Source organism: Ixodes scapularis, unplaced genomic scaffold (genome assembly GCF_016920785.2).
Source record: "Ixodes scapularis isolate PalLabHiFi unplaced genomic scaffold, ASM1692078v2 ptg000292l_1__unscaffolded, whole genome shotgun sequence".
In the NCBI taxonomy this organism is placed as follows: domain Eukaryota; kingdom Metazoa; phylum Arthropoda; class Arachnida; order Ixodida; family Ixodidae; genus Ixodes; species Ixodes scapularis.
In genome coordinates, this window is record NW_024609951.1 from 1,550,356 (window position 1) to 1,575,783 (window position 25,428).

The window sequence follows — 25,428 nt, forward strand, 5'->3', positions numbered from 1 at the left end:
TTAGAACGACCACGGGCAGGAAACTCTGGTGAGGCTCTCGGAGTGACTCCCTCATATGGGCCTGCGCAGACCACAGAACAAGATCGGTCAGAGCTTGCAGCCATAAGGTGCTTCATACCATGAAGTTACAGAAGCGGGTGCAATTGGAAGCAAAGTGCATTTCATTTCTCTGAAAAACGAAGAGTTTAATAGGTAGCTTGCATTCATAAGGTGATACAGTCATGAATGCACAGACTTTTCAATGCAGCGCTATATCACCAACTTGTTAACCATGCCGGGCAACACTAAAAACTGAGAGCATTATTTTAAACTATCTCAGCTTAAAGTTAACCACGACAGAAGCTTCAAGCCATCCTTGCAAATTCAGTGCACAAAGCAAGCCATGTGACCTTCTAGTTGGACGCCATGGTACGTCGAGCTTATAATCATGCGTCATGCTGTTTTTGCTGCAAAGGCTTGTAGTTTCAAAAGTGGTCCAGCTTAAAGAGACTAAAAGTATAGACGTTTATGAGTGGGGCCCTCATTTAGTCTGCAGCTACATTGCGAAATAGGACATTCCAACCGGGATGTTTGCTGCCTGTAACCACACGACCAGCTTGTGCCCAGCGATTGTTCGAGCGGAATACATGTCCTCGACAGTGCCATTATTTGACAAGCATTTCTATGACTGTTAAACATGACTGACTTACAGAGAGACTCCACCTCAACGACTAATGACTTGGGATACCTAACTGAATACTGATATATCAACTAAATGCAAAACAATTACCTGGCAAGCATTAAATTTTTCAAGAGGCCGGGTCGACTCCGCATTAAGTTGAAGGAGTCGATGCGTAATAGGACAATACAAACAAAAATATGCCTTAGAATTCCTTTTGCACCCCCAAAATGATGTGTTTTTGAAGGTAAGGTACACAATGTTCTTGATTTAGAAAGTGCCTCAGCTGTACAAATGCATATGCAATAAGGGCACTTGCCAAGCCTATTCTACTCAGCTCTGTGCAGGTTAAGCTAAGTTAGAGTATAGAAGTACATGCTCACTGACACCATCTGAAAGGCAGGGAGAAGTCTCCGTTGTTCGACCTCCAGCCCGTCTGCTACCTTCGATGACGTTTCAGCGCCTGATGAGCCTGGAGCGAGCACATCTGTCTAAAGCGGGGTGAAAAGCACAAGCATGTGCTGGAGGACGCCCAGCCATTCTCTTTTTGTCATCGGCTATACTACATATTTTTAGTAAGACATATTTTTAAGTGAGGAAAAGTACTGCAAATATGCAGTCCACCTTAAAGATAACAACAGTTGCTATTCACCATTTTCCAAATAAGTGCTCCCACGTACCGGAACATCTACACATGTGGTGCGTGAGTAGGTTCAGGACTGAGAGGCTAGAAAACGAAGCGCTCGCAAGGCTTGTCTGGCCCTTCCAACCATGCGGGTACATTCGTTGCAAGTTCCCGATTTGTAGACAAAATGATTTAGAATGAGCAAATCTTGTCTACGCCCGAGGTAGAACATTGAATTGCGATTCCCCCATATTGTGCGAACCATCCTTCAAACTGCGGTACCACCTGCAAATAAACTATGTTGTGCTGCGGCACGCGTCCATGCTGCCTGCTTCAGAGGAAAACCACTGCTCGTGTTGAAGACGACATCCCACAGTGGACAGGCAACAATTTTTAACGAACAAAAACAAAATTGATATCATTCAATAGACACAGATAGGCTCACAAAGTGTCGGCACCATGATTGTTGTTGTTGGTTTTACTCTTGCATACAAACAAAGGTGACTTCCTCTCTCCTCCGATGGACAGTAAAACCCCCTTATCTTGGTGGCCCCTATTTCTTCTCGAATCGGTCACAGAGGACATAATCGCAGTCACTGAATTCCGCAAAATTAAAGGCCGCGAAAATTAAAGGTTCGCCAACATTAAGGGGTTTACTGTTCTTCTGAGAGTCGCATGATGTTAACATTTCAAGGAGGCTGAAGGTATTGGTTTAAGAAAAAATTGACCTATGAAAAAAAATGCCCTTCTCCAGGTTAGGCACGCGAGGTTCTTTTGCACTACCTATAAGGTGGCAAGTTTATTTCGGCAGAGCTTTTGGTAAAACGGAGTCACAAAAGTAGCTATATTTGGCGTCAACTATTTTGTGCTGCATTATAAAGCCAGAGTAGATTCCACAGTGCGTGCTTCAGCAGAGCACTGTTTGTTGCGAGAGCATATGTGGTTTAGTGTTGCATCCCATTTGCATAATCTAGAGAAACTAGCACTGACAGAGTTGGAGCACTCCAAATATTAACAGCCGACTGTAGAAGCATTGAGAGATGCACACATGCGAACTGTGCATTTCTTAAAGGTGGGTTCGAGCAAAGGTAAAAACAATATCTATACTTACGGCGGCCATACTTGCCTTTCCCAAGCACGACCACTTTTCCCTCGGTAGCACCATCCAGTAAGAAGCACCCGCAACACGCCCATGAGACGCCGCCGCCTCCTGGATTGAATGACGACCCGCCTGAGGTCTTGGAAGGAGATCCGGAACACTGCTTTAGGCCAGATGTTGTATCTGGTGGGGCAGAGACTAAAAGCAAAAATTAACAAATTTATCTGAAGCACTACATTCCTATACACCTTTCCGAAAAACGCTCCTAGGCCGCCGCCATGTTGCTGATGCTGATGCGGCTGGCGCGACTCTCGCGCCCTCTATCAGCTAGAAATTTTCTGCCACTCTCTGGGACTGTGAAGACCCGCTCAGCGCGGTTCTGTACCTGCTTTTTTGCGGTTTTTCATTCGACGTTTTCTCGCACCTCTTGAAAGTTTCCACTTAATGTTTTTTTATGCGCGCTGCGTACCCTTTCTGTGTTATCTTCCACTGTGAAATAAGGCTGGTAAGTGCCTGCCATTCAAGCTTTTCTGCTCGACATTCACGGGAAACGAAGGAGGTGAAGGATGTCGAACGACCCTCGACGCGATTTTGCGAACATTGTTCTCCCCTCTCCCAGAGATAATCCGCGTAGAATCCTCAGTCATCTCCAAAAATAGTTGTCCGGGTTGGGGTGAGAAAGGGGTCAGTCGCGTTTGTTTCTTTGCCTTGGTGCGGTTGTGAAAAAAGGAAGCTCTCCCCAAAACGTGCCCCGAAACGAAGTCTTCTAGAATTCCGTCCGATCGTCAAGATGTGACTGTCGTCAACTGTGACTGTGTTATTTGAGATCTTTCTCAAATAAATTCTTTTCGGATAACACTGCATTGTGTGGTACGTACGATATATTGTTCGAATGTTACCACTTCCTCAATTGTATGTCCGTGTCCTATCCATCGGTAAACACGTTATTTGTGAGCGTGAAGAATGCATGCCTTTCGGCCCTCTTCTGTTGCAATGTATTTTTGACAGCAAAGCGCTTTGTCGTTTCACATGCGGCGAATCCCGCGGCGCCGTCAAAGCTTATCGTAAGAAAAAAAAAACAAATAGCTAGAACTATACATTCCAGTCGCATTCGCTCCGTCGTGCGCGTACCCAACAAAATTAGTTTACATTTTTTTTTTGTTGCTTTCTTTTGTTTTTTCAAATGTGGCACAATGCTTTCTCAATGTCCTCGTGAAAATACATGTACCATGAAACGTAAAATATACCGGGAAAAGACGAGAATTTAGCCGCCAGCAACGTTTGAAAGTGCGCCTACGTAGGCTGCGCCTATTGAAATCACAGTTCACTCGGTTAGGGTTGGGAGGGACGCCAGTAAGAGTCTAGCCTCAAACTCAGTGACTGGGCTCGAAAACGGTTTGTTGCCCCTGGGGTCGAGTGTTCTTTGGAAAGGTGTATAGGACAGCAGTATTTTTTTTAGGCCAGTGATTCGCTTTAATTAAACACAAATGGTTGGTTTATATGATGAACCATCAGCCCCTATTTTTCTTAAGTGTAACGCAGTGTCTAACGTTACGTCCGACGGAACCCGAAATAAAAATTAAAGTTACGCCCAACGTAACTGTCAAGCATTCGAGTTACGTCCGACGTAACCCAAAATAAAAATTAAAGTTACCGTATTTACTCGAAAATAGGTCGAACTCTATTTGTTGGACCCACCGAGAATAAAAAAAAAAAAAAAATTCAAATATAGGTCGACTTTTTTTTTTTTTATTTTTAAGAACAGGGGAAATTTTGGGCAAAAGAAAGAAACCTTTATTTACATCACTTCACAGCTTGGTAGACATCCTCGCAAATCCGCCACAATACTTCACTGACACCGTTGTAAAATGACGACAAGAAACGAAAGAAGGTGCGAAGCAACGAAAGACAAACTACAAAGACGCAAACAAAGCCGCCGTGTCGCCATGAGCAACACGCGAGCCGAGCCGCCTCAAGCAACTAACAAAAGTAACATCTTTTTTTTTTTTTTTTTTTTTTGTGCGCGTTTGCGAGGATGGAGGACAAAGTGCATGGCGCATCGCGTTCCTCTCCTTCCCCATTGCCCAGCAAGGGGAACGCTAGAGGTGCGATGGCGAAATCCAATGCCCCAAGAGGTGCGCGCGATAGCGGCATCGGCCATCGCTGTTGTTTTCGGTTGTTTAACAAAAGCCTTTGGAAACAAGAAGCGGCGCAGCTCTACGGCAACGCCGGCTCGGTGACTCGATAGCTTCATGCCTCCGGTACGGTCGCAAAATTTCGTCGCGAATGTAGGTCGAAATTCTTTAGTCACGATTTCCGAAAAAAAATAAATAAATAAAAGAAAAGAAAAAAAAAGGTCGACATATATTTGAATAAACACGGTAGTCAGCTGCGCGACGAGACACACATTATGAAAGCGATTGGTGCGAGCGATCAAGGTGATGAGCGACGTTTTCTAGAAGCCCAGGAACCGAGCGGCGCAAGCAGCGAGAGTGAGAAATCTTCGTCGCTCGGCGCCGGCACTCGTAGCTTCTCGTCGTCGCTCGTCTCGTTGATCGCTATATTGCTTACATGCTGTTCAGAAAGGTGATCTAAGTGGTTACCATTGCATTGGGACCAGCCTCGCATCCAACCGTAACCAGTCTTGACTTTTTTTAAGCCGCCCAGGTAGAAGTTAACATCGTACATACATCGTTTTCAAGCATGGCTCCTCGTTCATTGCTCGATTTACTTTTTCGTAAATGACAAACCGCAATGAAGCACAATTATTCTAGTTCAAAATTGTCACGAACACTTGGCACGCATGCTTACACTGTAGCGCGCCTAACGTAATTTAAAAGTAGAACGAAAACGGGACGAGATTCGCTTACCGCTTCACGGAAACAGAGTCCTTCGGATCCTAGGCCTAACGGCCGAAATCGGAAGTCGCCTGCGGTCCGGCGATCGGACGAGTTGAGCCGGCCGCGCTGTGCTGACCCCGGCTGACCACGCCTGGTTGAACCATGAGAGGCGTCGTCGAGTTGAGAGCCAGAGACGCAGTAGAAACGGACCGTAAAACATCTGTCCCGTAAAACGCAGAAGGAGCCAGCGCCAAAACCGCTACGTCTGGCTGCGTCGCCATCTCCGCGACGACCGGAAGTGTGTAAACCGGGACTGGCCGGGAAGTTAGAAAAGGCGCGGCAGCGGAAGCCACTGGGCGGAAGCTTTACGTTTCGGTTTCGCTTTCCTCCGACATCGGCCACGGTCGCGGGCTGGTATGTTTGCGGCTGGTTGCGACGACGCGAGGGGCCACGAAAAGTCGCCGAGTTGGCCGAGTACGAGTCACGGCCCACGATACGAGCAACGGGCCATTTGCCCCTGTCGACCGGCGATGCGGTATCCGCGGCTTAGTGTCACGATCGGTTTGTTGCCGTGCACGTTGACTCAAAGCTCGAAGTTATGCAGTTCCGTCAGTTCCGTTCCGGCACCAGCCGCACCACGTTTTCCGGTGCATCGCACGTGGAGGCCTTTCGACGCATTCAGTGAACGTAAAGATCGCGCCCGCTGTCTTCGGTGCTGTGGAAGAAGTTGGGAGACGGAAGAAGCATCAAAACCAAGGCGTTTAGGACTCCAGTCCGGGCCGCCGGTCCACTCTGAACGAGAGGCGACGTGTGTGTGCACGCTTTGAGGAAGCCTCCACGTTTCGCCGCGCCAGACCTCGCCGATCGCGACCAGACCCCGAGTCCGAGAGGCTCTTGCGCAGCCAGGAACGGCAGCGAGGTAGGAGCTGCTCGTTCTGCGCAACCATGCAGTGCTCTACAGTGATCGGAGCTCTCGGTGTCATGCGTGCTTGCACCGAAGCCGTTGTGACCCCTTCGGACGCGCAAGTCGTACTTCGCAAAGGTTTGGACGGGGCCGCCGTCACCGAGCAGCTCCGCTAAATTCCGCTTACTTATGATCGCAATAAAAGCTTGCGTTTGTTCTCGGGAAAAAAATTGCGGGACCGCTTTCCGCGCCGCCGACGAGGTTGGCCGCCACCATGTTCTCAGCTGTTCACTCGCTCCCGCAGCGAGCGCCTTCCGATAATCCTCCCCGTTCCAAAATGCGATGCGACCTTCGTTTACATGGGCTGAATGAATGCGCACTCGCCATCTCGATCCACCTCTGTCTAGCGACTTTAATGCGATGCGCTTTGCGCATTATGCCGTTTACATGACCGCATATTGAATGCGGCAACTGGATTCAATGCGACTAAGTCGCATTCATGTAAACGCGGCTTATGTTATTTTTCGACATGTATGATGTATGTAACGATACCGGTGGTAAACGATGGACGTTTTTGTTGGAAGATCGCGGTCGTCTTTCTGCATGTATGGTTTAGTTATACCGGTGGTCTTGTGGTATAGGCGTTTCGTTGGAAAGATGGCGGTCGCCTACGTCATCGGACGCAAAATCATACCAGCCATACCGAGTCATATCGGCGAGCAAACCGGCTGCCAGTATAGACAGACCCGGAGCCATAGCGGTGCCGGTATCTCCAGTTATGGAGAACGCAAAACCAAACTAGCTGCATGTATAATAACAATAAATTATGGTGGTGTCATACCAGGACTGTACAAGCAGCAGGTTTGTTTCTTGTACGTTTTTCCACTAGGGAGTTCGTGCTTCTGCGTTTTTCGGTTACTTCTGAAACTTGTTAGTATACACGGTGTCCTTAATAACTACGTGCTCTATAAATCGAGCACAAAAACTCACACCTGCACATGGAAATCTCTCCCCATTACAGAATGTGCACTCCGCCAGAAGATATTCGATCATGAAATGTTAAGGCATAGCTTCCCAAAGGAAGGCCCACATACTTTCCAGGCCCAACGGCGAATGGGTTCACCAATGACCATGTTAGCGATGTTTATAACGCGTGGCATTATCTTTTAAATGGTGTAGCGTGCTGATGACGTACTCCGTCACCTGCTCGCAGCCCTGCTCTATCTACGTCTTCCAGCATCGATAACTCGGTTGTCTGCGAACCAGTCCACCCTTAGCCTGGCAAGTTTGTTTTTCTCATTTTTAAGACAAAAATGAGTTATGCCGCAGAAATTCACCAGCGAAAATGCATCACCTTAGTGCAAATTCTGTGAAAGGTAGAGCTCCATATATGCGGGCGCTGGTATCTCCGGCCGATAGTAGTTCGCAGAGGTTTATTGTGGAATCTTCTTTATTTACCGGAATTGTGATTCTATTGTGTAATTTCTGGTGCTCATTTTGTCAAGTAATGATTTTTATGTGATCAATATTGGACTGTATATTATTCGTTATATAAAAGCTTTAGTATTAAATAGTTTTAAATTGTGACAAATAATGTTGATTGATTTGTTAACTCTACTAACATCGCGGTTTTTCAACAGGAGCACTGGCATGAAACATTTGCAAATTCAAGCAGGTCACCCAATTTGCGCTGGATAGGTGGTTCTTCACGTAAAGATCAAATTGATTAGAATAGACCGTGGCTGCATATTCATGGTAACTGTAGGTGTACTATTTTTGTTTCTTTTAAATAACTTTCTCTTCAAGCGAACCTTCCTGCATTAAATTGTCTTGTTGCTAGTTTTAAGGCATTTATCAGCTAATTTGCTTTCCGCGTAAAATATTATATTTATTTTTATAAATATATATCCTTTTCTTACTTTGACCTGTTAAATTTTATCAACTATTATTTTTATTAAAAAAATTCCCATGGAGTTTTCGATGCCGTACTTTTTAAAATTTTCTGTTTTCACAAACCCTCTTGTGGCTGAGAAACAGTTACCTTATTAATATTGATTTACTCAGTTTTGATTCCTTTCACATTGATAGAAGATAAAAAAAAGAAAAACAAATTAATTAAGGTATAAGAACTACAAATATCAATGAACAAAAATAGCAGGTCAAATATTGTCATTCCATATTTTCTATTATTTGTAATATACACCGGATATTCATGAGGCAACTAAAATTGATATATGTATGGAACATGAGCGGAATAAAAACTACGAAGAGAAGGTTAAGCGATCTTGCTGTCGATGCTTGATCCCTGATTACATTTATTATGGCTCTCGGTATCTTCAATGTGTTACCCTGATTAATTTCGAAATGATCTTGAGGAACAGTTTAGCCAATCATTTGTCAGGCAAACTGAAGTAAATTAATAATAAACATTTTACACCCCGGTGCAAATAAACTGTTCCCAGATTTTTGTAGATTAAAGTAAGAACCGCAAAAATAAAGAAAAACACTTTCAGTCATTTCTACGGTTCTTTAGACTAGAACATAAAAAATTCGATGAAGCTATATTAAAATTACATCGTACAAACGTTTCATTTTTAGCTCCGTTAATTAATGCAACCGCGGAAATTTGGGTCTGCATTAGGGATACGTCACTTAGAAGGCTCAAATATCCCAGCTTTTATCATTTCTAGAAATCTGCACGTTGTTTGACTAGATAAAAAAAAACATGGAGACACAGGGAGAAAGGAAGACAGGGCAGCAAAAACGTCTCAACTTCGTCGCGTTATCTGAGTGTCGAAAACATCGGCAAGCAACTGTGACGATGATCACATCCACGAATCAGTGGAATATTACGTGGCAGCTTGTTCTGCCAGTCAGTTATTGAACTAAAAGTAGGGCTTTTCGTGAACTCCTAACGTACATTCAAGGTGTCGGAACAGGAAGGAGGTTGTAGAAGCTAATCATAATGGTTCACTGTCAGTTGTTATTTTGAAACTACCAATATATTTATTACACGTTTTTTATGGCATGAAAGCGATGTATCATGTGACATACAGTATCTTGTGAAAATTAAAAAAAACTCTTAAGACGAGTCAAACCAAGCTATTTTTGTTTAATTCTGAAAATCATGTGAAGTACGCTTTTTTTTCCAAATGTGTAACACTCACGTGTGTACCTCGCTTGTCAAGTGTTAGGTCCATCCATCATTATTTGGTTTGTTCAAGCGACGGTTTCTCCGGTTTTTCTCATCAAACATCTTATAGCGCTGTTAGTGTCTAAATAATTGTGTGGGGCGTAAGAGCAGGGAGAAAAGTACTGTGTTGATGACAATAGAGTAAACCATACCTAGATAGACTGGTACATAACAAATGAAAGTAAACGCCAATTTTATAATAGCAAGGTTTGATCTGGACACAAGTTGTGACAGATACTAATTGACCCTTCATTTGCTTTTGTTTCAGATGATCACCAGCAAGCGAATATTGAAGGTGTCTTTTATACACGTAAGAAGTAAAACGTATTAGACTAGAACACAAATTAAGTATATCTGCATAGTTTACTATAATGTCGGAATTGTTCACGTACCATCTCATACATTGCTGATATTGTTGGTCCCTTTCTCCTATAAAACAAAACAACCAAATATTTGTATCTTTAAAAAAATTGCGTTGCAATTTATTGTTAAAAAAATAGATTCTTCACTGGAAGCAGGTACCTTACTGAAAAATTCACAAAAAACATTATTTCATTACTACGTTATTGTAAATCCGTAATATTGTCACGGATGACAATTGATGGGGCAAAGATAGCTGAAGAAACTGAACGTTTAATGGGGCGAACTTGTGCCCAAAAATAAAAGGAAAAAAAAAAAGATAACAACAGAGCGTCGCGGGCGGCGAAGGCGGCGAAGCAGCAATATCGAACACTGAGGCGAAACTCACTCGACAAGGTAGCGGGCTGCCTCTTATCTAGAGTGAGTCACTATCTTGAAGATTTGGCGGAGAAGGTTCGAGCGTAGCGCGCTCGGGGCGAGAATGAACAAGCGCTGTCTAGAACAACAAAAGCAGGGATAAACGATAGTTATGTCCGCAGCAAGAATAAACGAGAACTTTCTACAAGTCCGTGACCCTGCACGCGGCAAAATGTTATTCTTAAAAATATCGGAACTACACCAAGGATTTAAAAACAAAAATTGATGCACATATAAAAAGAAACATGGTGATATTGAATAGGGCAATTGTGGTTCATACTTCGAATAGGAGACACACTGCTCTTCTATTGGGAAACTCTCTGCACGAGTCCTCTCAGTTGTGCATTGTGACTTTGTCGTCGTATAGGTGCTATTAGGAACAACATTGTGGCGTGGATTTATTGAATTACCAAATATTAATACTTTATTTATATTTAAGCTTAAGAATAGGTAAAATATTGCATAATGCGGATTAAAAGTAACATCACTCCGCAGCAAAGCCTTGCCGTTCTACAACGACACATTACAAGATAAAAGCTTTATTTGCGGTCATATTAATAAAACACTATATTGTGTTCATATTTTCTAAAAAACAACATTATCATACCTTGGTCCTCCAAAAAAATTCAATAAAAAGGGTTTTTAGGTCGGTTTCGAATTTGCTCAATGTTGATAATATTTGTTTAAAATGTGCAACCATATTTATGTTGTAAATTTACATATCCCATTTGTATTAAGCTAAAATTAAATATTTGGGTTTTTTCCTGATGTCAAGGTCAAAGGAAGAGAGTTCGACTTTTTTGTAATTTCAAAATATTATAATTGTTTTTTACTTGGCATAATAAAACCACGTTCTTAAATGCCAGATAAGCGTGCGAGTGCAGTAGTTTTAGAACTGACAAAATAGTGAGTGGTCGAACACTCCGTCTCTGACAGTTAAAAGAAATGTCAGTTTACCCCTCGGCCTCTTTAGTGGTCAAATACGTAAAAACAAAAAATCCCTCAAGTTCGCCGTTCGCGCTATTCTTCACTTCCAATCGCTCCCAAAACACATTAATTTTGGTCGAAGCAAAAATTCAAACAAAGAAACGCGCCTCGATTGATATGAAAATACTCGTGTATAAATATACCGTTCCTTTCAGTTTGTTATTTACAATACTCCACCTCCTTGCAGTGGCCCCCCTATTTATCGGTGGGATCAAGGAATGGAAAACTAGCAATTGTGGGTCCAATGGGCATGGTGGTGGATGCAATTACGGAGAGCCTCAACATGACGTGAGCCGCCACAATGTTGTTTTCCTAAGCCTAAGCCATACATTTGTTTCGTCTTATCTCGCTCTTTTTTTTTTATCCTAAGATCCATCTTGTTCGAGCATCCGCAATGTTGTTTTCAAATTATTGTCCACAAATCCATTTGTGAAACTGTTGTGTGCTGTTAAAATTAGCTAATATCCGTAATTAAAATGCGGTACCTCAACTATTCTTGTGAAAATTTGATGCTGTCGTGTATTTTTTTTTTGTAATTATGTAATAGGTGCCGTTGTGTGTATATTGTTTGTTTTTAAAACTTCTGCCTCTGAACCGTAATAAAAACAAATATTACAAATATTTTAATTGAAAAATAACGTAATTGACAAATTATTCATAAGCAAGAGCGCTCGAAAGTCATTCAGTTTCAGGAAATATTAAATAGCAAACTCCTTAAGCAGAGACAGTCATTAATTTTATGAGGCGATTTAACAACTAGAATCCTGTAGAAACTATACCTCTTTATGTTTACCTTTACGCTTTTAGTTCTAGTTGCTGGATGAAGATTTAAAGAAAAAATAAACAAACAACTTTGTGAAGACTCTTAAAATGAAGACATCACATGGTCTAGAAAAGAGAACTACGTTTTCGATTGGTGACTGAGATTCATAAAATGTTTAGTTGAAGTAACATTTGTATTTCCAAATTTTCTGAGATAGCGCATTTTACGGGAAGACAAGGAGATCACGTTGACCAAGACAGTATTACCTTTCGTGGTACTGAAAGATTATAAAATTGATTTCGAGGAAGAACACCCATATTTTTTATATCTTTCAAGGAAGAGTAGATAAAAGCACCTTTTGTGAGCACAATTTAAATGACAAAACGAGTGAGTGGTTGCAGTGTTACTTCTTTTCCTAGCAAATTTCATCTTCCGGTTTTCTCAGCTTATAACCTGCTGTATTCGTCTGCATGTGCCATAGGCGTTACACAGCATATGGCTGACTACTATGCAGCAAGTTCTGCGAATTGTATTCTAACTGTGTTAAATTACCAAACCCTGTCTGAATCATGAGCTCCGCAAACTTTTGCGAGGCAAGAATTTGTTTGAAAAGAATAGACTCTCAACCAAAACTGCTACCATTTATTATACAATTAGAACATCAAAAAATATATGTTTGATAGAAGGCCTTCTCATATTGAAAGGTAATCTGAAGGTCGTCGACATCCAATTTTATTAAAATGTTTAATTTATTAAAGTCGTAAAAGAAAATCCTCGTGTATTTACGTTACCGCGTAAAGTATGTCCAAGAGACAGCAGATCGGCGCTTGTGTAATTCGCTAATTTCGTGGCGCCATTTTCATTTCTTCTCCGCTTCCTGAGCACGGTTCTGAGGACGTATACGCCATTTTCGCTTCAGCTGTCGACTCCGCTACAGTTCCTTATTTCTACTTCGTATAGGCCGGGCCTCCTCAGCAGGTTGTAACCTGTTCGTCTACCTTTTCGTTCTTGCCCGTGTCTTTAGGGGTTTTTTTTGTTTTTCATTTTTAACCATAAATACAAACTAGCCCAAACAACAACGGTAGTAAACTAAAAAAAAAATTCTTCATAGTAGCTATGAACTTTCCGGAGTCTTGCACTGCCGTGTGCAATTTAGTCTGCTCGGATGGTGACGTGCCTGCGTTGGCACAGCTGGATCTGCACTGCAGCAGACAGAAAATGCCAGGGCGTCTTTTTCGACCACCCGGCCTCCAACACGTGCACGCTGCATTTCGGCGTGTTCTGGCATCACGTGCACGCCCGAGGCAAACGAGACGCCGAAAAAGTTGTTGAAGTTTTGAAGAAAAAGACAGTATCGCCTCCTCAATTTACCGCAATTCGTTCCAATGTTAGCTAAATCGGTTGAGCAGTTGACTGAAGAAGAAGGATTGCTGTCATCCAAAGGTTTCAATTCGGCTCGACGGTCGGATAGTTTTTTTGTTTTCTTCGTAGCGGCGGCGGCGGCTAGAAGCGATCTTGCGATTGGTGATACCACCGGGAGTTTTCGAAAAGGACAACAATGCAGTTAATTGGGGAGCTTTCCACTAACATATATATTTGCAAAACTTATGAGTATTTCTTCTTTACAGTATTGGTTATTAGGCTGTTCGTACAAACAAAACGCTGAGCTCCTTTTAGTTTTTAACATATGTAAATTCGTTTGCTACAATAGACCTTTCGAGCGGCAGTCTCGAACGTAGCGATTTACAGCGCGCGTCCCTGGTTTTGACAGGGTACGTCTGTGTTGCCCGACTGCGCTGGGCTGTGGGTTTTCTAGTCAATGGGCTGTGGCAGCCTGCGTAGGGGCACTTCTAGACGCTGGTGGATGCTAATTTGCCGCGTTTTATTTTTTATTTTGTGTTCTATGGCGAATAGTATTTCTCGGGGTTATTAAGAATGCATTGCAATATTTTGAGAAAAAACAACAAAATGAAAGCTGTTTTGTGAGTCCGTGCGCGACAGAACAAATGCAGTTGGAATAATTGTTTTATTTTATGTTGATATGTTTACGGCACCATACACTCAGCCGTGTCAATGTACAAAGGTCTTAACCGTCGAAAACATTTGACCACAGAGGATATTCAAACTGCATGGGTATTTTCCGCCCACAACATGAAATTCAACGAACGAACAACATATATTGTACGTACCCCACGGTGCCGCGTTATCCGAACAGGATTTGAGAAAGGTCTCAAATAACACAACATATTCAATATACAGTGTCGACGATAGTCACTTCACTACGATCGAGCGGAATACGGCGTGTATTGGGGCACGTGTAGAAGAGGGCTGCTTTTTTGCACAACTTCAAGGCAAATGAATTACGAACGTCTCTGTTATTCCGTCCCCATACTCCGGACCCTATCCTACCAGCTATTTTTATTGAGACCCGGAAGATAACCGGGAAGGCTTTTTGGAGATTTTTTCAACGGAAATTATCCTCCAAGAACGTCGAACTGCCCGCGTCGCGGGCTGCTTGACGGTCGCTCTCTGTGTTCGTTTCCTGCGGAAACCAAGCAGGCAAATAAAAACTTCCAAGAAAGGCCGGCGAACTTCGTATGCACAATGCAGGGGGGGAGTCACGCTGCCCGGGTTTCCGCAGCTCAGGCGGGTGGCCGAAATTTTTGGCCGAAAAGGGTCGCTCAATTCGCAAAATGGCGGCGGCCAGAGAGATATTTTTGCAAAGGTCTATAAAGCTGTATTAGCCAAGCGTCGCACACAATTATAATATTCCAAAAACAATTACTTTCTTCGCGTTAGTTCTTAGGTTAAGATGTCAAAGAAATCTATGGTTGATCCCCAGATTTTATCGAAAGGTTCTACTACAAAGAAATGCATTTTCTAGACAACTATGTTTCATTCCAACATTTCTATCCATTACTTTTTTTATAATAGGCGAATAATGCATGTCAATTTGTTTCGCCAATTTCTATACTATATTAAACGATTTTAAGAACAAGAAATGCTGCTGCTACTTTGGCGCGTACCAAGAACTACTTTTTTTACGGAGAATTTACGATTTCACTGATTCAATCTACTGACACGTCATCTATCCCGGTGGCAGGTACGAAGCCAAGCTCCCTGCAGATGGCCAAATGGGCATCCGTCTTCGCAACGGGTCCTGGACGGGGGCTGTGGGAAATGTTCAACGGCGGGTACGCTGAATTCGCTCCTCTTCCTGCTTAAACTATTCACATTTCAATGAGTCCCATAACATTCGTGACTATGGGCTTTGAAACACTTTGTCTCGAGCTATGTTCTATTATATCCATATCGTCGCGGTCATAGGCATATAAACTAAAAGCAAGAACGGGAGAGGCAAGAAGCCTTTCAGGTCATGTCTTTCCGCAAAACCAAGAGCACGAAATAAACTTTTGGCTAGTTATGTGAGCTGCAGAAACAATACGAAACAATGTACGAATAGAAAATAAAACAAGTTTAAACGAGTCTGGTCGATATAGGCACCGAAAATTAGACACAAAACGAAGATTAATAAAATCCTGGCGATACTGAATCGCGTTCTCGCGTTTTAAACATTGATGCTTTTTTCAGTGAGATATTGTCAGAAGCACAATCCACATTATAGTATGGTTGACAGACGTTTGAGAGGCGATATACCAGACGCACATCTGAGAGAAAAACGCACACAAAAAATGCGATTGAAATGCAATGAGAGCGTGATAGCGAATGCCTATGATGTGTTAGAATCATTATTGCAATCCTTCGCGAGTGAAATCGGGACTTGTGAAGTTGTCTAATGAACAGTAAAAATAAATGCGCCGTAAGAACCACCGTTCTACTGGTTGGGAATTTTCTTGTTTAGCAATAAACTGTCCGTTCACTAAATAAACTTGATTAATTAATACACCCTCTTTCGAAAACAGAAATAAACCTTAAGTTAAGATTAAATCATAATATGACGCCGAGAAGACCCATCCAATGTGTTTGGAACGACGCAAATTTGCGCGTGTGCACGTTGAACCTTGTGCAAAAAGAATGGCGATCGTGAATGCGAGAAATGGTTATTAAAAATCAAAATATGCAAACCTAAATAAACAACATATGAACAACCTACCTGTCTTCGTATTTACGGACCGCCGCACAAATAATTGGTGCGCATACAACGTTACTGTAACTAATTCTAATGGGCTATCGCGGAGTGACTTCTTCTTTAGTGTATTTACTATGTAAACCAACACTGAGTTCATGAAAAAACAGTTAGGGCGCAGGCGAGCTGGTGTAAGTGTCGGAAGAATGTAATGGTAAAAGCGATTTTCACAAGTGGGAAAATATCGCGTAATGAAGTATTCGAGAGTGTCGCCTGCTCATTTCAGCTGATTTCGGAACCACGGCCGATTCTACTTGGTTTTTGTCAAGAGTTGTCTCGCTGAAACACGTTATAGATTCTTTTTAACACTGAAAACGCACTCCGCGTTGAACGACGGAAAAATGCCAAACTTAGACAAAATGTATGAATTCCTAGGGTACAACTTTAGTATAATAATGTTTTGCTCCAAGCCGTTAGTTATGTCTAAACTACTTGACTAGCTTTTCCATGGATTTTCTAAGGCTCTCACAGTAACTACCAAAGTTCCAAACATAAAAATGGTACCAGAGACCAACGAAACAATCAGCGGCGCAGCCAAAATGGGAAACTTTTTTTTAACTTTAAGCGCAACGTTGCCAATTGAAAACCGAACAACCAGAAGTGAAAACCAATTCAGGCATTTCATCTGGAACTGAGACCTACAGAAACAAAGTGACAAAGAAAGAACGATTCAATGAAGCCTAACACTGGCACTTGTTTGGCAATTTAGGGCAAGGGTAAACAAGGCTCAGATCAAAGAACATCACGTGTGGTTACACCTTGGCGCTTTTGGGGCGTTCATGTTTCGCAACACAACAGTGCCATGTGTGACCTATCTACCCTTAGCAGCATACGATTTATTTGCAATCGTAGTAAGATTCACGGGTGTTAATATCAAAACAAGCAATATTTGGTAAGTTCTTTTTTTTTAAGTACGTCAGCTTGTTATACGGCGTGGGTCAGAGGTTAATCTTGCGTTTCCATTGTCTGCAAAAAGTCCCCAAGAGAGGGGTGTAGTGGGCCACGTGTTCAATGTTGAAAGCCTTGAGGCCGGTTACGATGAATTCCCACCCTCCAAGATGGCACCGGCGGGCCACTTGAAGGCTAGGGCACGTCCAGAGGACTTGCTCCTGATTCGCCTTCCGGACTGGGGCGGTTCAAGAGGGACAGCAGGTGAAGCCATGGTGTGAATCAATTTGGCGCGAACAGCCGAAGTGACCGCCCTTTTTACACAAACTCTTCGAAGCGAAACCTCCTTTAGTCGTGCGAGACCGTCATCAAAGTTCTTCGAAAATACCTTAATGATTTTATATTTCAGGAATTCCTAAAAACAAGAAAAACTTTCCTTTTTCGCGTCATTCCCATGGATAGAAGCTTCGGCACACCACATGTGTACTTTTGGAGACGCCGCTGAGTGGTTGTCTATTTTATCTCATATACAAAAGTGACGCTAAAAATATGACGCCTGTTTTAAAATATAAACATGTTAATTTTAGTTTATGAACAGTAATCATACTAAGCGCTTAACTCACCGTGTTGAAAAACAACTTATTGTGACAAAAACTGTGCTATCAACGAGTTGAAAACTACGTATTTTTGTGTACGAAATGGTAACGGTTTGAGTATCTCATGTCATTTAACTCACTTTTAGATTTCACTCTTCATCAACTTGCCTTGTGTCCTAAGCTCAGCAAAAACAAAGTTGACGCAAGAGTTTACGGAGCGTGCCGACTGGAATATCGCGTGGATGACTCAGCGCCTTTGTGGCCAAAGTCCAATCGTCGCGCTCCGCGAACATGCAGATAAAGCCCCTGTTTTTTTAATGTTAAATCAAATTTCTATATGTGCAGGTCGATTACTTTTTGCGTGTCTTCGAAAAAAACAAGAGCTTTGTCGCATGTCCTTAATGTGTTTTCCCATTCCTCTTTTACCACATGCATTTTGCAACCGGTCTGATTCTGGATCTATGACCGGCCTTTGTTCAGGAGGTAGACAGGATCATGGCACCCGTGATCCAGTCGTGCAGTTGGATTCAAGTTGGCCCATGTCGGCATTCCTGGTTTTCAATTTCAGGGACATTTTAAATTATGACCAGGCCTATTTTTTATTGCTTATTTATTTAAAGGCACCAAGCGCTCTTATTTCATGTTTCCTTTTTTATCACGGTGTCAAAGACTTTTTTTGTTTGTTTATTCATTATCATGCTCTCAAGAGACTCAGGCATTGTAATCAGGGATGGTTGTCACATTTAAAATTGTTTTCGTGTTTCTACCAATAGGTGACTTTAAAAGGGCAGCAATGGAGCCAGAAAGGTGGTTCCACTCGTTTGATGTTCTCCGGATGAAGGAGTCAAAGTAGATGTTTGTACGACATGCTGACGCTCCAACCTTAAACTGATGACCTTTGCCAGATGACACATATAGTGCCCAAAGGAACAATTCATCAGCAGACGCATTGCGCTAAAATCTGATTCCTAGCTCTAACACTGAGAGTCATGAACGGCATTTGTTCAGGAGGTGGACATGACCATGGCACCCATGATCCAGTCGTACAGTCGGATGCAAGTGGGTCAATACGGACCGCCCATCATGTACGTGCAGTTTGGCATTCTGTCTGGATCCGGAGTGGGCACATCCAACGTCTTCGGCTACATTCTCACGTTTGACTGGAAGGTACTCCGGGCTTCATGACCATGCATGACTATACACTATCTTGAAAACTTCTCCGCCTCTTTATAGTCTGCCACAGTTACGTTTTACTGGCGTAAACAAGGAAAGTGAAATTCTTTCTTATATGCCAACTCATTGCAGTGCTATGAACTGAACCTAAAACTTGTTTCCGTCATAAAAAAAGAGAAGAAACAAATAGGTATGTTTTCAACTGAAACTTAAGACGCGTTTTAGAAAAAAAAACCAAGTTAATACGTCGCAAACACAGTTTTCAAACTACCAGAGGCAACATACCTGAAGCGAATAGGTACCTTTAACTTGTCAATCGGAGGTCATCTGACATGTCATGTGCAATATTTTTATCAGGACACGGTTCAAAGAAAGACAATCATACAATCGTTAGGTATAAGCGGTATCTGTGTAAATTATCACAAATATTGTAGCGAAGTTTTAAAAATTGATTGTGCCTTGCACAATCGCTATCACGAGTGACGCTGAATTTTGTGCCAATCCTACACGCAGGTGTGGGCCCTCATCCTAAGCGCTATTCCCATTCTGGCGCTGCTGATGGCCCTTTCCAATTGGGTGCGCTCGAAAATGACACCAAAACAGCTGGCCCATGAGATGCACGACAACTGTTGGGAGCTCTTCAGAAATCTTCTCTATTAGAGTGAGTGATCTACAACATTTAACGGTTACGTAAAATTCTCACGGTGAAACGATATATAGAATGTACTGCTTTTCCAAGTACTTGACAAGTAAACGCCTTAGATAGAGAGAAACTAACTGGTATTCCTTAACTTCAGTGACGTGTTGCAGTTCCAGATTTTCTCAACATTTCAAAAATAGTACTTTTCGATTCTCGTATAGACTTTACGGGTTCAGTGCTGGATCTTTTACGCCCCCTACCTTAGACCCGCGCGATTGCACATGTTGGGGGGGACATTGGTGCCGCTTCAGCGTTTGGCTTGAACTCTTGTTCTCACTCATTGAACACTAGTCCAAGAAAGGCGCTGACCCAGCCCCGCTGCCTAATGTGTGCGTCTGCCTCTTTTAGAATATTCAGCAATATTGCCTTGTATGCAGGGGATGTATCTTTCGTGTAGTTTGTTTCCTCTTTCGACTTTCTCTGTCCACCCTGGTGATTGAGCATGCCATGACGTTTCTTCCTTTGAACAAAGCAAGGATTTATTACCGCCCGAAAAACCGGAGCAATGATCCCGGGGCCCACAAGCTAAGAGCGTAGGGACGACCTTCGGCTTGGCCATATTTTGAAATAACTCCTTCGGAGCAACCACCCTCACACGGGAGCGCGCCCCGCCGTCGCTTGCGGTGCTTAGGTCTATGTGTCGTCGTCCTTGACGCGTGGCGTCAGGGTAACCGGTCAGAAGTTCTAGCAGGTTTGTTCATTAGCTGTTGTAATCTGTGAAACCTGTTCTGAGACGCAAAAACGTTGCTGCAATGATATAATCAAATATTGTTTTTCTGCAAAATCTACACGATGACTGCGCATTTGTTGTACATGCTCGAATTTGAGCTAGGAGCCCGTGGGTTCGCGACAATTTAAAGTTTTATAACTCACCAGAATAGGTCGCCCTCTAAAACTTATGATCGAGGTGTAGATTCGTTAATTACAAAAGAGTAAGAATTCCAGAGCTTTCCAAAAGACCGAGTGTTGGGACGAAATTGCAACAGTTTAAGGGTATACAGTTTCCTATAATATGTCTCAGAGTATGGTTTACATATTCACAATTTTAAATATCCAATTTACGACGTCCTTAGCATAACTTCTGGCCCGCTAGTCCCGATTAAAACTTTGTGTGTTCATAGCTTAAATGACTTAGTATACACCATCATGTTGGTAATCTTGCGTTAAGCGACGGCACCAATATTCACCGAGAAACACGGAGTCAAAAATGCTAGAGCTATTTATGTTTGCGCACCAAGAATGTTTAGAGGTTCTACCTGTAAAAGAGACGGCGTGGTAAAAGCAGACGTTGCGCGACTTCCCGGTGCAAAGTGTACTCCATCATACATTAAGTAAACTCTTTATCATATAGTAAAACCCAAACAAAAGAGCAGCTCTTTAACACCGAAGGGAAGCAAAAAGGGAAATGGCGCATAAAAAGACCCGGCTTAATTGGAAAGAAAAAAAAATTAATTGATTATAGCATTGTTATTTCTTGAAAGACTAGAATAAAAGAACTTTAGAACTTAGCATGCACCTTTGGCTTATTCGTGCTGGCCAATTTTCTATTCACGTGCAACGAGGGGGTCTACTGTAAACAATGGTTTTATTTTTTAATATTATTTTTTTAGAAAAAGAAACAATTAAGATTTTTTTTAGAGTGTAACTAGACCAGAAAAAAAGATAGAGTGCTCCCGTTCATTTAAGGGAGAACTAACTTTGAAAGAAGAGGTGAGGAAGAGGAACTGAATTACATGTACCCGTTGTGTCTGCTTATTTCGTGAGGGCGTCATGGGATTTTTACGTGGCCATATTTGGGTGTAATGGGCCTTCTGGGTGGTACGGTTTGCTTCTTCTTTTAATTTTTGTCTTTTTGAGGCTCTCAGCCAGCGTTGTTCACCTCTAAAGAGCCTGACAAAGAGGGAAACTTTTATTAGTAAGGTATGCTTGTTTTTTTCTTTTTTTATGTCGTTATCATCTAGTCTGGGCTACTGATCGAAAGAAAGCACACGAAGTGCTAGCTAGCCTTATTAACGTACAATTATTTTGCGATTGTTAGCACTTGCAGCTTAACAGCCAAAAAGTAATAATCTTGACTAACATAACTTAAAAGCGTTTTTCTATTTTGTCATTGATTTTGAATTTTCTGAAAAGCAAAGGCTTGAAAGTCTGGCGTTGCACCGGAAGCGATTTTCTGTATGGCAATCCACCGACACCACGCATTGGTTTATTGCCATGTATTGGGTGCAATCAAAGGAAACCTCATACTGTGTGGTGTAGCAACGAAAAATTATCGGGAGAAAGGCATTTTCCCCAAGACTGGGAAAGGGGGGGGGGGGGGGGGGGACGGGGGGCGAGTTGAATCTTATAAGCAGGGGAGAAGAGAATTTTACTCCCGAAAATATATTCCAAGCTCCGGCGAGCAGAAACAGCTCGGTGCATGTGAAACTGGTTCGCACGTGGTGTTTTCTTCGTAAATATACACATAGGTACATAATTGTCATAACAAAACTCTTAGACTCAATTTACTACACCCGTCTGAATATATTTTTTTCGGTACAAAAACAAATAGGTGTATATCTTTTTTTTTTTTTGTAAAATTGGTGTTAGCCCCATGACAAGCAATCACCCCAAGAAACAAATAAAAACGAAGATATTGAGCAACGTTCCTCTCTCTTTCTGTAGGTAAATAATGGCAACATATTTTTAAAATGCATCACTCCTATTAACGTGCACTTTCCCTGTGCTGTCGCTTTGATGGGCATACAGTAGATAGTAGCCATGCAGTTGAATTGACCGAAGCAAACGTTCGAAATGCAGGAGGCAACCTCTATTAGAACGATGCATGATGCGCATTGTTATGTGGTGGGGATCCCAAGCGTTTCATTATAGCGCTCGAGGGAAATGATTTGTGTAATCAGGGTTTCTGAACTAATTTAAGAGCAAGATTGCTCATAATTGTACACTAAAAGGAGAATTATCAAATCCGCACCACCTACATAAAGAGCCAACACACTTTGATTGGCGTCAAATGATTGCGCCGAAGTCATTGAGAAAAATCTCCTTGGAAGTAATAGTGCAGTGCTCGAACGCTGGGCCATCGAAAAGAACGAAATATGTTTACGGTCTTTTTTCCATCAAGCCCGTTCGCAGCCAACGCAACGATCTCATAGACCTAATAAAGCAGAGCAAAAAGTGCATCTTTATGGCGCTTCTCGTCTTTGTGAGTTTTTCTATCGAACTGTCAAACCATTCAAGCACAAAGAATAGTGCAAGATAGCGGCGCATTCACTGTGCGCAATTAGTTTAGTCCGTGATAAAATATTTAAAAAATCTTACAAAGACGCTGAGTGCCATGGCTCTACACTTTTGGCACATCGTGATTGATTTTCTGGAATCGTAGCGCTGGCGGCGTTCGGCCTCACGAGGAAAAGGTGTATACTCGCATGAAATCCGTGCTTCTCTACCATATAACATTCAGTGGCATGAGATGAATCTACTGCCAATTTTAGATCGCTGAAGGCGAGGTGAGTGGGGATGTGTGTTTTCGATACTTTATCTTGCGAAAGATTCACTATCGAACTACAAGCAGCCAGGAGCAATGAGAAGCCTCTCATAACGCTTCTGGTATATATATATATATATATATATATTAGATAGGTAGATAGATAGGTAGATTGATTGATTGATTGACGGACGGACGGACGGACGGACGGACGGACGGACGGACGGACGGGTGGACGGATGGACGGATGGACGGATGGACGGATGGGCGGATGGACGGATGGACGGATGGATGGATGGATGGATGGATGGATGTACGAATGGATGGATGGATAGATAGACAGATAGATTCCCCAATTTGCATATATTAGTTCTGAAATGCATTTTGAAGGAACATACTGCACGGTTTCAGATTGACTCTTGATTGTAGCTAAAGGACCATAAATCTGATGGTATTCAGCGTAAGAGGAAAGGAATTATAAATTGAATTCGCCAGATTAACGCCTCTTGTAATAAAAGAAAGCTTCTAAAAATCTCAAACATGGCGGTAGCAAACTGCTGGCAATCTGTGTATCATCCAAATCAGGCTTACCTATATATTTACATAAACCTCTTATGATAACAATAACATACATCAAAGTATCAACAGGTTCACTCGGTAAACCAGAATAAATAACCTTATAAATATATATTTACATCTTTATTTATTCAGGTTTAAAAACAAACATAGCGTATTTGCAAAACAGAAATTAAAAATCTCATGTTCATGCTTATACTTGGGGCGTCAAGATTTCTCTAAAAATTAAGCAAAAATACAGTCCGGCAGTCCTAACAACCTATAATTAGATTTTTGTCTGTTTCGCACTCAGCAATAATTGTTTTATCCGTCTGCAGAAAAAAAAATACAAAATAAACAGACACGAAAGAAGTCTCTACGCCTCTCCGTTTCAATCGAGTTTCGCTTTACCCAGTCTCGGGGTTGCCTGAATGCTCAGTCTTCACCACTTCTAACGAGTCCTAACCATTGTATGAAATCGCAACACAGTTTTTTAAATGCTTAGATGTCTTGCCGTGAGCATTTGCAGAGAACTTAATTCGGGAAGCTAAACTTAGCAAGAAATTGCAAACTGAACTTTTCACAAAGCCCTAAATGCATTTTCTACAGGGTTATTCCACGTCAGTTCCTGCAAAGGTGGTCAGGGTTAAAATTTAGATTTTTTTTAATATATGTGAAAGCCATGTTCTTGGGAGGAACATTCAACTATGTATAAAATCTGTAACAATGTTTTTCGCTGATATAAAACAGAGAAGCTCGAGGCGTGGAAATCGAGATTTCACAAATCTACTTTACATAGTCGTCATTTTCTCATCGAAGCTTTCACGTCACCAAAACTTTTTAATTGGTTTTACAAAAGATATACAACACATACACAAAAAAGATACCAAAAAATATTTCTATGCAAAAAACAAATCATGGCATAAAAAGGCGTTTTAGAGAGATTCACAATTATTTTACAAATAAACCATCTTTTATAATACTACACAAGACATATGAAAATGCGTCTTTTTAAATATTATTTACAAATATATACACAGTACGCCCAGACCTAATTGTCGTTGTGGTATTAATGCGGAATTTCACCTGATTTTTCAAAATGTGCAAGATTCGGCATCGATATTTAAAAAAAAAAACTCCATCTTTTAGTTAGTTTATTTTTATTTTTTTAATCCTCTTGGCACTTTACAGTGACTTGAGCTAACCTGTGATGGCAAAAGATTGAGTAACATATGACCTCCGAACGGGAAAAGCTACGACAAACCTTCACTCGGAGCGAGCTGACGTCTTCGTCATAGCGGCTTTGCCGCACAGCACCAAACATTTTGAGCGTTAGTTTTGGCTTGTACGTTATGTTATTAAAGTTCTTTTTTTTCGTAATAGGTGAGTATTAGTGACGCGAAAAGGAACTTTGAGCTGGAATACTATTAATTCGGTTTCAAATCACAGTAACAAAACGGCCCAACTCTGCAAATTCGCTAACTATGCATAAAGATGCTTAACCCTTTCAGTTGAGCGAGTGGCCATGCATACATTCGGCCTCTCGGCATGTGATGACTTCCACAGATGAGATGCCTGGATTCATCTCACAGGTTTTGCGGTGGTCCACTTTGCTTACTTCACCGCACGAAAATCTCGAACCCGTTCCGCAGACAGGTGGAACATGCAGACATTTGTTATTTTTTCACGTAGCACCTTCACGAAGTCTTTAGCGGTGAGAATTGTTGTGTTGAGCGAAGATCTGAAGTTGGTGAGCGCTACATGGTGTTTACCAAACACCACCTACTCCAACACAAGCGCTTTTTCCGTGTCCAGTGGCTGAAAAGATCCATCTTGCCGAAGAGAACGGCTTTCGAGATTATTCGTTCAATTGGAAGCGATTCTTGAAATGCGCCGTCGCTCCGTCTCATACAAACATTATTTCAAAAGAGACTTGGTAATGTTCATAAACATACTCTTTTATGGCCTCTATGCCTAGACGAGCGGGAGCTGTGTCTTGTGTCGTGTCATCGCTGACAACGGCAAAGCTTTGCGTGCCT

General features: G+C 42.1%; 1 pseudogene; it reads left to right on the forward strand.

Annotated features, from left to right (window-relative positions):
* Window positions 1–9,587: 9,587 nt before the first annotated feature.
* LOC121047873 overlaps window positions 9,588–25,428 on the forward strand; it is a 52,791-nt pseudogene continuing 36,950 nt past the window's right edge.